The sequence below is a fragment of the Pongo pygmaeus genome, chromosome 9 (assembly GCF_028885625.2).
Source record: "Pongo pygmaeus isolate AG05252 chromosome 9, NHGRI_mPonPyg2-v2.0_pri, whole genome shotgun sequence".
NCBI classification, from domain to species: domain Eukaryota; kingdom Metazoa; phylum Chordata; class Mammalia; order Primates; family Hominidae; genus Pongo; species Pongo pygmaeus.
In genome coordinates this window covers 122,655,001-122,668,690 of record NC_072382.2, presented here as the reverse complement: position 1 = coordinate 122,668,690, position 13,690 = coordinate 122,655,001, and the positions used below count along the sequence as shown (strand labels likewise).

Sequence of the window (13,690 nt, the reverse complement as noted above, 5' to 3'; positions counted from 1 at the left end):
AAGCCCGGGACTACAGGTGGAATCCAGCCCACTCCCTATTTTCTGAAATAAAGTTTTATTGGAACGTAGCCCCGCCCATTCATTTGTGCATTGTGACTGCTTTCATCTACAAAAGCAGATTTGCTCAGAGCCATGTGACCTGCAAAGTCTAAATATTTATCATGTGGACCTTCATAGAAAAAAATTTGCTGAATCTTGATCTACTTTACATCTGTTAATCCCCTCAGGCTTCAGCTCAAAGGTCCCTTCCTCCAGGAAGACTTTTCTTGCTAATCCCTCAAAGTCAGACTCCTCCCAGAACCACATTCTTTTCCTTCCAAACATTCATCGATGTGACTATTGCTTATGGTCTATCTTTCTTACTAGATAATAAGCTTCCTGAGAGTAGGGATCATGGCCAGCTTTGACTGCCTTTTTATCCCTAGAGCCTGGCACAGTGCCTAGCTTATCACAGATGCTCAATAAAATCGAGTTAAGTGAATGCACCCGGAATATTGCCTATAGAATCTCATTTAACCTTCAGGCTATCTTTAAGAGGGAGTTATTTTTGTACTCATTTTACAGATTTTAAACGTCCTGAATCTTAGCAAGGTTAGGTCATGAATGTCCCCAAAGTCACATGCTGCTAAGTACCAAGATGGGGATGTAAACCCATGCTTTCTGCATCTCCAAAGCATGTGCTCCTAACCACTGTGCTATTTTGTTTCAGAGTCAAGACAGCGATGGGAACAGGCGTAGCACAGCGCCTGGCGTGTAAGCAAAGATGAAATGAACTTTGCCAAGTCCTTTCCGCTCTCTGTGGCTCGGATTCCTTCCAGGCTGCAGTCAGTGAGCCCTCAGGCCCTTTCCTATAGACCAGTCCTGGAGGCCCGTGGGCTCACCTGGGTGTCATCCCTGGGACTTGCACGCCCTGCTGCTGAGGGGGAGCCCTGGCAATCCTGCCTGCTCACACGCAGCTCTTACTCCTGCCTAGAATCACACAGGGCTGTCATTTTGCCACTTTGTTCCCTCTCAAGTAGGTAAAAAGAGATTCATTTTTAAAGCCTCGAGGGATTTCCTCACATCTTTGCCTGCATCCGTGGGTGTGCACGCAGCACTATAACATTTAATATTTTATGTACATTTAGATGATTGTTCTTTGCACTCAGCGGTGCCAGGATCCAGCTTCTTCCAGGGAGGCCACTGTAACCCCAAGGCAGGGTAAGTCCTTCAGCTTCAGACTCAGGTTTTACAAACACTTATTGATCACCTTTGCATTCTGGGCACTCAGCCATGTGCTCTGCTTACATAAATTTCCTCGATTCTGCACAACAACCTTGTTATTATTCCCACCTGAGAAATGTAGGCTTAATGGAGGTACTTCAGACAATAATACTAATGCTTAATGTAGGCACTTTCATACAAGTTTCTGTTGAATAAATGAATGAACAAATGAAAGTGAGACTCAGAGATGTCAAGCAACTTGCTGAGGGTCACACAGTTAACAGGAGATTAAACTGAGATTGGAACTTAGGTTCTATTTATTACTATACCATCTGGTTGAGTTAGGACAGGTGTATGTTGTCTTCACCTTAAGGCCTGGGCCTTCCCAATTCCTCTCTGATCATTATGAACTTGTTTACTGAATATAGTCCTGAAGGGAGTCACTTCAAAGAGCCCGTATGAGTGATCCTGGCCAGGGCCCAGAGTGGTTGCTTAGGAGCTAGCTTGGCACAAAGGGATTCAGAGGGTACAAGAGGACCCACATTTTTTTTCCTCCTCTCCCATGCATAAACTGTATGAGCTGGGGTAAGGCATATAACCTCTCTGAACCTTCTCCATCTGGAAATAAATGAACTTGCCTACCCATAGTACAGCATTGTTACTGTTGATAAGCAACTGAGATAATGTACATGATGGCCCTTGATGAGCCACAATAAGCCATGGGAACACAAGATAACGGTACCAGTTAATGGTATCATTGTGTATGTGGTGGGAATGCAGCCGGCCAGAAGTCAGAAGATTCGGGTTCAAGTTCCACCCTGCAACTTACTACTTGGTCTTGGGGAGTTGACTTTGCTACCTATAAGATAAAAATAGCTCCCCTTCCCTTCTCCCCTTATTAGGATGATCTGAGGCAATTACAGATGTGACAAAAGTTTCAAGGCCTATTCAAATGCAAGCTCTGACCAGGTGCAATGACTCATGCCTGTAATCCCAGCACTTTGGTAGGCCAAGGCAGGCGGATTACCTGCGGTCAGGAGTTCAAGACCAGCCTGACCAACATGGTGAAACCCCGTCTCTACTAAAAACAGAAAATTAGCCAGGCGTGGTGGCACATGCCTGTAATCCCAACTACTCTGGAGGCTGAGGCAGGAGAATCACTGGAACCCAGGAGTCGGAGGTTGCAGTGAGCTGAGATCATACCATTGCACTCCAGCCTGGCCAACAAGAGTAAAACTCCATCTCAAAAAAAAAAAAAAAAGTAAGTTCTTTCTATTTTATTCTATTTCAGATCCTTGCTCTCCAGGGACATCCAAAGTCAGATGAACCACAACCAATGACTCTTTTTTTTTTTACTCTCAGGTTCAGGATACTAAGTTGAAGTTCTCACTAGGAAAGATGCATATTAATAATGTATTTGTGGCTTCTTGAGTGCACAGAAGTGATTTTGACATATGGGCAGGAAAAGTGACATTCAGGTGAAAACACTATGGCCAGGGATCCCAGGAATAAACTGAGATTGTTAGAGTTTCAAAGTCTCTTATATTATATAGATCTGTACTTTGAAATAAAACCAACTAAAAAGGTTTGTAATATTAGCCTCCATTGTGAACACCTTGGCACGAAGGAGTAAATGCTTACTGCATTTAAATCTAATATCTCCAATCATAAAGGTTTCATTCACAGAGGAGACTGAGTCATGAGTAAGCAAGAGCCCAAATGAGTCCTGGAGTGGGTGATCTGGGGAACAAAGGGAGTTGCTGAAGTTGGCCAAATGCTGCATTTTAGTAGCAGAGGGAACCATCAAATACGTGCTTGTGCAGAATAATGCTGAAAATTCAGGATCAAAAGAAAGCAATGGTAAATGCCAAGTGTAAGAGATCAAAAACAGGTCCAGGGAAGGCTGGGAAGACTCGATATCAAGTGAACTCTAACTGGGCTTTATTAAGCCTGCAACTCAGTTGGTCCAAGGCAGTATTTTGTTAAACTGTGGGTTGCAACCCATTAGTGGGTTATGAAATCAATTCAGTGGGTCAAGACATGCATTTTAAAAAGCAAATCTATACCTAGAATAGATCAGGGTGTAATGCACATAGCAGGGGTACTTTGCTTCACAAGCTTTGGTTTCAGTTACATATAGATGGATGTTTATGTGCATCCTGAATTGCAACCCAAATGTAAGTCATGCTCAAGAAGTGTGCAAATGCCTGGCATAAGAGATTTGGACACTCTATCTGTTCACTACTCTATCATCAGACCTTAGCCAAGTACCTGGAACATAACTGGTTCTCAATGAATATATTTTTTTGCATCAATGAACTCCTAGTCCTGGTCACTTGTTATAACTGAAGGACTAACTACAGTATAAGAAAATTATACAAGCTAAGACTTTTGAACACTTACCATATGCCAAGTACTGGACTAAAGGCTTTATATTTGTCATCTCATTTAATCTTCCCAACCACATTACAAGGGAAATACTGCCATCATCCCTGTTTTACAGATAAGAAAACTGAGGCTCTGAGAGGTTGGGTTTCTTGCCCAAAGCTCCATAGTTAATGCAGATTCAAACCCAGGCAGGTCCGCTATGCTACTAGATAGATATAGATACTAATACTAATAGATATTAATTCTATTGGGTTGGGACTATATAGTTAAAAACATTCAAATCCTTATCCTTTATCCATTGGCATTTGCCACAAGCATTCCTGCCTGAGACCCCATATCCTTGAAGGTGGCCTTTGCTATCCCTTGTCTTTGATTCTGAGTTACATATTTAGAAGAGGATATGTAAATAAAGCTTGAGGAAGGGGAGGCTAGGTGGCAGAGAAATAAGCAGAGTGGGAGTTCTGGCTTCCCAACCAGCTCTGCCATCCACCACAACCGCCTCTGGGTGGCCCCACTCAGGCTCCTCACACTCCCCTTCCCCTGGGGTTTCCCAGTCATCCACCAAACTTCAGCCTGAATGTCACCCCTCAGGGAGGCCCCTCCCAGTCTTTTGTCTCCATCAAGACCCACATCACAGACTTGTGCATAGTGCCCTGAACTACTGCTTTGTAGCACTCATCACATTTGTAATCATATAGTTATTTAGGTAATTATTTGTTTCACGCCCCTCTCCTGTACTAGAGTGAAGAGACTCCGTCTTGTTCACTATCATATGCCCAATGCCTAGCATGAAGTTGGCACTTACTACATATTGGCTGGATGCATGAATAAATTCCCGTTTGTGGCCTCAGCTTCCAGGGCAGTGCCTGGCCTATACAGGGTGCTCAATAAATATCTGTTGAATTGAATTACAAAGCTCCCTTGGGCAAGTCATTTCTTTTTATCTTTAGTTATCTTACCTATAAAAGAAGGATATAGGCTTGCCCCTTCCAGCTCAAACAGGAATTCCTGAAAATGCTGGGTTTATTTATAAAGTGATGTAAATTTGCAAAGTGGCTTGGGGCAGAGCCTGAGAGAGATTGGCTTATTCTTTTTTACTTTTGTGAGTGTCAGCAACTCTTGTCTGAGCAGTTGCCTGAGCAGGCAACCCCAGAAGGCCTCAGACAGGTGACGGTAGGAGGCCACGGGCAGCACTGCTTCCCTGGCATGAGGGTGAGGCAGGTGGCCACTGATGTGAGCGATACAAGGAAGGCTCCTCTCCAATCTGCCACAAAACAGCCCTCTCTGAGCTCCATGAAATGAAGGTAGAAACAGGAAGGGTGGAACAGATGTGTGAACCCAAGAAACACAACTAAGGAAAAAGGAAAGAGGCTTTAGAAAGGAAGATTTCTGCCCAATAGATAGAAGAACTTTCCAAGAATGAGAGCTTTCCAAGATGGAATATACTGTTCCTGTAGGTGATGAGTTCCTTGACACTGGAGGCATTCAAACAGACTCTATGATAATCCATTTGCAAGAATCCAAGCAGCCAATTAGAGTGCTGGTCTAGAAGCCCTTTATTATTCTTTGTGACCCCAGGAATATAAGATCTGGATTCTACTTCTGCATCAGGGGAACCAGGAGAAAGGCAGGACATCAACAGGAGATGAAGTCCTTGCTCTTTGTGAGAAAACAGGAGAGCAGGAGTATGGGGCAGTGAACGCAGAGAAAGGGCCACTGTAGGAAAACTTCAGCTACTCATACGTTTGCTCATTCCTGGTCTTCTCTCCTGGCTGAAACTCACTACAGGTGATTCCATTATTCATGGTAGTTCTGTTCTATAAAGTTGCCACAAACACTGAATTAGGGAATACCAAACCATTTTTGTTCCTACGGGAAATACAGGGCTAGGTTCCTGTGAGCCTCTGGTCATGGTGTTTTCTTCAATCAATCAATCACTTTGTTTTACATGTGTTGCTGTTTGCAGGCACCTCGCTTAATATATGTTGTTGACGCATTAACATTAAACAACAGCACGCTCACTCAGCCAGAATGCAGCTTACCTAACACACGTGCTTTCTCTGGAAGGCACGTCACTGTTCTTGTAGGTAGGAACACTAGATAGCACTTCAGCACTATGCTTAGGGGTCATTTTAAACAGAAACATTGCCAAAAAAAAGCACAAAAATAGACAAGATGTGGCATGAAGTGGACTGTGAGAAGGACACTTGTTTACAGTATGAGAGCTGAAACAAGAAGACACGGTGCGGCCTTGTTCAGCCTCAGCTGGGAATGTGCACATCAGTATTCCAATTTTTTGCTGCTCTGTGCATGTCTGCAAAAGCACTGTATTGATTTGGGGGTTACAAATAGATTTTAGCAAGTAGTTGAATTTGCAAACATGGAATCCACAAATAATGAGGATCAACCGTACTTGTCTGCTCTCGAATGTGTAGCTTGTGCCAAGACCTGCCCAGACTTCCATCCCTAATCCCCAACGTCTGGCATAGGAAGCAGAATTTGGTCTAGCCCTCACTGCTCCTCCTGCCAAAGAGAATAAAACCACATTGGCTGTTCTCAGAGATTCCAGTGACAGCGAAAATAATAGGGCAGGAGTGGAGCCCAGTCCACCCTAGTCAGCTCTAACTAAAAATGCCACCCCTGAATGATGCTTGTATGAACTTAATAGACTTCCCACCTAGCTCAGGGTTTCTGAAGTTAAATTTCCCAGAGACGAGCTGTGAGGATGCTCAGATCTCCCTTCTTTTTGGACAGAAGTACTAAGTGATTTTAAGAATTTCTGTTGCTGGCCAGGCGTGGTGGCTCACGCCTGTAATCCCAGCACTTTGGGAGGCCGAGGCAGGCAGGTGACCTGAGGTCAGGAGTTCGAGATCAGCCTGACCTACATGGCGAAACCCCATCTCTACTAAAATACAAAAATTAGCCAGCTGTGGTGGCAGGCGCCTGTAATCTCAGCTACTTAGGAGCTTGAGGCAAGAAAATCACTTGAACGCAGGAAGTGGAGGTTGCAGTGAGCCAAGATCGTGCCATTGCACTCCAGCCTGGGCAACAAGAATGAAACTCCGTCTCAGAAAAAAAAAAAAAAAAGAATTTATGTTGCCTACACCCCCAACTTCCTCTTCTTTTCTTGCATAGTCAAAAATCTCAGACTCACTTCTAAACATTTTGGGGGATGATCAAATTGGCCTTCCTCAAATTGCCGTGTGCGGAGTGCGTGGCAGGATCCGTCAACACGAGGACTCATCTGCATACCCCTCTCTCACCTCCAGGAAGCTAGAAGGTGTTTTGAATTAGCTGCTGAGGAAAGAATTTATCAGAGAGCTCAGGCATGCTGGAGATTTTTCATCATACAAGAAAATTACTGCCAAAGAACATGACACAGGCAGGCCATGCCTGGCTTCATTTGTTAAACATACCAGGTGGAGAAGTATCTTGGGAAAGCTGGTTGTATTAATAACACAACTTTGCGCTCTGAGTGGCAGATGCCAATTGAACTCATGGTTTTAATGAAGCGCCTGGGTGGAAGGAAGCCGGTTACTTGCCGTCCTTCTGGAACTCAGGACATTGAAGTCAGTAGAATGCTGGAGGGCAGGGGAGGATGCAACTTCTGAGCTTTCTGCGATGGCCTGAGCATGGCCCGGCTCTGCCCCTAGCTGGAAGCTGGCTCACAGCAGGCAGCTAGCATGTGCCTGGGCCTTGCAGTGCTCTGGCTGGATGGGGAAATTTTAGTTTTGGGGGTGTCAGCAGCTCTTGTCTGAGCAGCGCTCTGTCAGGCAGGCCTTTGAGGTGCTGGGATTCTCATAGGAGTGGTACCACAGCTTCTGCTTCCCTCAGCTTCACACACAACCACAGCCACAGCCAAGTGGAACCAGTGAGACTGCCACATTAGAGAGTGGAAAAAGGAGGGGTCAGGGATGGAGGAAGGAGAGAGACAGGAGAGGGAGAGGCTGTGGGGAGGCCATCCTGAAGCCCTGAGTGGCCAGCCTGGTACAGCTGGTGTGCGCCCCGCCTGGCTGGCATGGGCCAGTCTTTGCATGGTTACAGCCAGAGTGACCTGGCCCTGGGCTTCTCTCTCACCCCCGCTTTGTTCTTCTCTCTGCCCTGAGCCAGCCTAGAAGCGAGATTCTGGGAATACGGCACACAAAGATAGACAGATACATAGATAGTCATCTCTGTGTGAGATGACAGAACTAAAATTTGCAAATATAGTAGAATCCTCAAAGCACAGCTATAAACAATGTTTCATTTCGCTCTCACAATAATTTTATGATGCACATAAAGCAGATATGATGATGATCGCCATCCCTGCTTGACTGAGGAGGAAATTGAGAAACAGAATGCTAGAACAGAAACTGGGAGAGCTGGGACTCTTCCCTGAGCCTTTGACCATGAAGCCTTACGCTCTTCCCAGTGCCCCACACTGCCTGCTGCTGCATGTGGCTCCCTCATCTCCCTGGATCCACTTTGTTCTTTCCCCAGGCTTGCCTGCCTGCAAACCCCACACCTCTGGCCGGTGGCCTGGCCCCCCTCCCATCAGAGCTGACTGACGCAGGCTGCTTCCTGAGACCGAATTAGCAGGTCCGCCTCTTCCAGCTCTTCCAGGCATGAGCTGGCTGAAGAGGCACGGAAAAGAGTCACTGGGAACTGGCAAACTTCCCCAGACTGATCTCAGGCAGAAGCGTGATCGGGCACATTATAAGAAATACATTTAAAATGCAGCACTTTAAAACCCTGCTCTTCTGCCCAAAAGCAGCCCCCAGCTCGAAAATTTAAGTAGCTCTAATTTGTTTGCCGGCTGATGTGTGAATAAGCTTCTGCAGTCAGTGAATTTTCCATCAAAGCTGATAAGCAGGAAGTCCCTGTGCTTTGGGAGAAAGAACCAGACTTACGTGGGCCAGGGCAGGAGAGAAAACGCCCTTCAGGTTACATCCTGCCAAAGCCAGCTCATCTGCCCCTTGACCGTTGTCCCTGGGGTGGACAGGAGAGCCTGATTCACTCACAGGAGAAAAGTATTTCAAAGCCTTTTAGTGAAGTAGGAGAGCACTGTTCTTGGAGGATGGAAAGAAATGGAAAGGGGGAAAGATATCAGTGATTGGAGGGGCCTTCTGCTTCAATTTTCAAATTCCAATTGTCAGCAGGGAGGTTTGTCATAGGAAATCTCTCCTGAACAACTTGGTGAACAGCAGCTTTAGAGAACCCTCATGACAAAATCCTCAGGTCCCCAGGGCTCTGGTGTCCCTGTTGGCTATGAGCTCCTTAGGCCTGGACAGCACATCCGTGTGCCCCCTGCACACCTCCCCGGGGCCCAGGGAGGTGGGCTGTGCACACACCAGTCCCTCGTTCGCTCCTGTATTCGCTCTCCAAGCCTGCACTGAGCACCACTCTCAGCTGGCTCAGGGAGCCCCCAGCACTGAATAATAGTGTGAAAAGCCTACAGTAGAGGGAGCGCATAAACGGAGCACTGGACCGGTGCTTGCAGGAGCTGGGGGTTAGGGAAGCCTCACTGAGCTGAGTTTTGGAGACGTGAGGAGTAGCTAGGTGAGAAATGGGAGTGGGTACGGGTGCACTGGCACGGGCATGTGAGAGAGCCTGGCATGCCTGACCATCGCAGCATCTGGTATTGCTGGGGCAGAGCGTCGGAAGGGCCAGTGCAGACGAGGGGACTCAAAGGTATGTAGCACCCAGCACCTGTCATCCTGAAAGCCAATGGGGGCCGCCAAGGGGTTTTAAGCCCAGGAATGATGCTCTCACAGATGTGTTCTCTGGTAGGAAAGATGGACTCGCTGACCTCCAACTCTTAAGAATTTTTGACATTCTATGAGATGCTGCCAACTATTTTAAACCTCATTCCAATTCCCCTTCTCCTGGTTCCTTAATTAAAAAGAAGAAATAAGTGACTTCTCAGTAACCTTCAAAGCAGCCCCCAGCCACCCATCTCTTTTTCTGCTCCCTCCAACCGGATCTGCCACCTCGAAGTTTCCTCATCAAAGGCAAAGTCACTCCCACTGGCTCTGGGGGAAATCGCCTGTCAAGCAGCCTCCTCAGCTGGCCCACGGAGGTCTGTTCCCCAGACGGAGAGCTGGCACTCAAGGCTGCTGATTCCCAGCAATCAAACCTGGCTCCAGCACTCTGAGTCAGGCTCCGGCAAAAGCACTTCAAAGGATCTGCATATTTATGGTAAATTCCTTCCTCAAATTGAAAATGTATTAGACAGTAGCAATCACAGTACTCTCAGAGCTACCTTCCCCCTCCCACCCCCCCAACCTGTCTGAGGCTTAAGAGCCCTTCTCCTTAGCACAGAAGGGGCTGGAGCTATGATGGGGTCAGCTCATAATAAGAGGGGCTGGGGTCAAGGGCACAGATGCCGGGGGTACCTCTCCATGGAAAGCATGAAATGCCCCTCACTATTCTTCCATGCCATGTGAAGGCAATGTCAATGCAGAATGTCATCTGACAGGCAGGGCGCTTTGATGGTTTTCTGTTGTTCTAGGTTTGTTTGCTTTTGAAATAGAGGAAGGGCCTAGATATGGGGACAGGAGTGGCTCCCACCAGAGAAGCAGGTCTGCTAAAATTCCCACCACAGCAACAGAAGCTATTTTCCGGAGTTCTCAGCTGCACAGAGCCATGATAAGAAATGCAGCTGCCTTTATGTGACTCAGGAGTGCAGCAAAGCAAGTTCCACTGCTGCCAACGCAGGAGGATCCCGACTCCCCCGGAAAGGGGGCAGAGCTGCCTCTGCGTGGGCTTGTGTCAGGCAAGATGGCAGGAGAGGAGACTAAAGAGAGGCAGCCTGACCTCCTAGCAGTGGTTGGGACCTGCAGGAATTTCAAGGAGTTGGGTTGAATGCTCTGAGCCTTCTAAAAATGACACTGGATCCCTGAGTTCTTGGTTTGCAAGGGTGACTCAGGAAAGCCATCTCATCCATCCTCCTCCTTGGGTTAGAACTCAAATCATTCCAGAGAGCCAGCCCCTTGAAAGCTGGGTTGATATAAGCTTTGGAAAACAAAAGTCTGGCTGTCAGCTCACAAGGCTTATTACTGGCCCTCTCCTTCACTGCCTGGCCAGTTTCTCCAGCTCTGTAGGATCAGAGTGAAATAAATCCGTGGTCTAAGGAAAGTGTGGCTCAGGTCTAATTTCTGGAAAAGTTCACATGAAAAGAACCCTGTGTATCTGGTGGGAGAAAGGCAAGTGGAATAATTAATTGATCCCAAGGCCCAGAGTTCAGAATGAATAAAAAAACTGGAAAACAAATTCCAGTAAGCAAGCTAATGCAGCAAATAGAAATTTGGTGTTCAGTTTGAGGAAATTCGTAATCCTCCAGTGCTCTCAGCTCTGTGCTGTTCAGCTCCATCTGGAATGTGGTGTTCAGTCTGGGCCTTGTGTTTTAATAGACAACCTAGACGAATCGAAAAGCACTAGTGGTGAGAGATGTGGCAGCCACGTCATGTTGGGAACTGCTGCCTGAGAAAGGAAAAAATGGAAGAGCATGACAACACCAGCCCTGTAGAGTAAGACCTGGCTGCAGTTTTTGCCTTCCCCAAAAGATTATGAGCTCTTGAGGGAACCATGATTCATGAATCTTACATTCTCAGCTCCTGACACAGAGAAGGTGCTCAAAAATTCTATGCTAAATTCAGGCATGAAAGAATAAGTGAATGAAGTAAAATCAAACTTTTAAAAAATATTTGAAGAGCTGGTAAGAAAGAGGAAGCAGACTATTCCTTTTACGGCAGAATTAGGAGGCAGATTTTGACCCAGTGCCTGGAAGTATTTGGAATGTGTCCCTTGAGAGGCAGTGAATTCCTCAGCCCAGGACATGCTCAAGGAGAGGCTGGGTGGTCATCTCTTTCAGGGGAACAATGGAGAAACGTTCTTGCACTAGGTTGGAGGAATCCATGAAAGGCTTGAAGGTCCCTTCCAACATGGTCTGGGACAATTCTGCATAGTGGAAAGACCTTGGATTTTGAAGGCAGCTGTACTCAGACCCAGTTCTTCAATCTGGCACTTACTGGCTATATGAATGTAGATACTTAACTTCTCTCTCTGTCTCAATTCCTTCACCTACAAGCTGAGAGAATAGCTCTCCTGCAGGGTTGACGAAACGATCAAAAATTTTTAAATACATATGTACACCACTCAGCACAGCACATCACGTAGGTGACAACAAATGTTAGCTACTATGTCAGTAGAGCTGGCTTTCTATGTAACCACAGGCAAGCACAAGACTGTGCCATGCAATTCTAGTTTGGATAATTCTTGGGTTCACCCAGGTCAAACGCTGGGAGGTTACGACCTTCATTGCTCAGAGAAATGAAACTGAGGTATCCACGTAGTGATACCCAGTGAACCAATAGAAAAAGTTTAGATCTGCATCTTTAACTAGGAATAGCAAACCTCAAAGGCTTAATTAGAGCCTGTTAGGCCATTTCCGATCCTCAGATGAAAGGTGCGCTCATCTTATTACAGCACTAACAAAGTTAATCGGGGGCTGCTCAGAATCTCTGATCTTTAGACCAAGTCAAACGAAGGAAATTAAGGGCCTTCTAATGCTGTGCTTCCTTCTTTCCCAGCCTCTTCCAAAGATTTCTCCCAAATCCAGAAGGGAGACTATACTTTCCTAACACTGTCCAGGCCATCTTCTGTGTCATGAAAAGGGGGCATATGAGGTGGAGAGCGGAGATCTCGCATGCGCAAAAACTGGAGGGTGGAGCTGAAACAATACTGTCAACTTCTATGCCCATAAGCCAATAACTGGCAGATGGTCCAGGTTCAGAAATGTCACTGACAGGGCACAACAGGGAATTGTCCCTGACCCTGCAGTCTCCAGTAGAAGCTCCACAAGGTCAGTCCCAAGACTGAAAACCCTCTCCGAACAGAATCAAAACAGTCATTTTTAAAATAGTAGAAAACAATCCTGAGTTCTGATAGACTATTTTTAAAATGGTAATAATCCTTTAATCAGCCACCGGCAGAGAATGTGGTACTTGGTTCAGACATTTTACCAATTATAACCCACCAGGTCGCTGCGTGGGGCTTTCTAAATAATCAAAACCAGCTTTTAATAGTCACTCACCCAGACAGGAAGAGAGAGAATAAAACCAAGCCCCAATGAGAAGATGCCATTCTTAAGGAACGCCCAGCCCAGCTGGTCATCAGGACCCAGGCACTGTCCTGGTTTGCAGCAGGTGGCAGCAGAGCAACAGACCTGGCTGAAGGGGTTTGATTTGGGGTTTTAGGGATTCCAGGAAAGTGGGGGATCCAATAGCATGGGCTTTGCCATTGGACAAACCTGAGCATAAATTCCAGCTCTGCCTGAAGTCCTTGCTAATAGCGGGACCAAGTTCCTTCCGCTGCCTGAGCTCCCGTATTCTTATTGGTGAAATGGGAATTTATCTACCTTGAAGGGCTGTCCTCGAGATTGGAAGTGATTTGTGCAAAGTGCGCATGTGGTGTCTGGTATGCGAAAAGTACTCAAAAGATGTTATTTCCCCTGCTCCTTGTCACTTTCTCCTCCCCTGCCCAGCATCACCTTGAATGGAATTGGGAGAATATTCGCGCAGAGATATTGACATTCCTCCCACCCTGGAAGAGAGGCCCAATTAATTATCACTCCCTAAACCATTTCTTCATCCTGTAATAAGCAGGGGAAGGACACCTGTCAAGAGGCAAAGATCAGGCGGTGATTGGGATGGGACCTGGGGACCAAAGCTGCGAAGCTACATCTGTGTCCCTGATACATCACGCACAGTTTTTGCTTGGTACTTACAGCACCTAAACCAGACAGGGAAGCAGCAGGACATTCACTAGATTTGTTGAAAAAAGCGGGGGGGGGGGCGGGGGGGGGGCGGCGGGTGGGACGGGGCATAAAGAGAATGATCACCATCCACTTTACAAGTCCAATCAAGAGTATGTGTTCCTTAGAGTAGCTGAAGGTCAAAGCACATCCTCTTTAATGGTCACTTCTGAAGCAGATTCCATCCAACACTGGCTCAAAAAGATGGGGGTAGGATGTGGAGAGGTCAAGACAAAAATCTGTGTAGAGGCTGCAGTTCATGAACACTCTTCTACTAGGACAGTATTTGCCAAAGGGTAGTCTGTG

The 13,690-nt window shown here is 46.5% G+C and overlaps 1 protein-coding gene across 11 annotated transcripts in view; it reads right to left on the bottom strand.

Moving 5' to 3' along the window:
• Positions 1-13,690, bottom strand: part of GRIK4 (glutamate ionotropic receptor kainate type subunit 4) — a 476,655-nt gene that overhangs the window by 96,999 nt on the left and 365,966 nt on the right. The window lies entirely within an intron of this gene.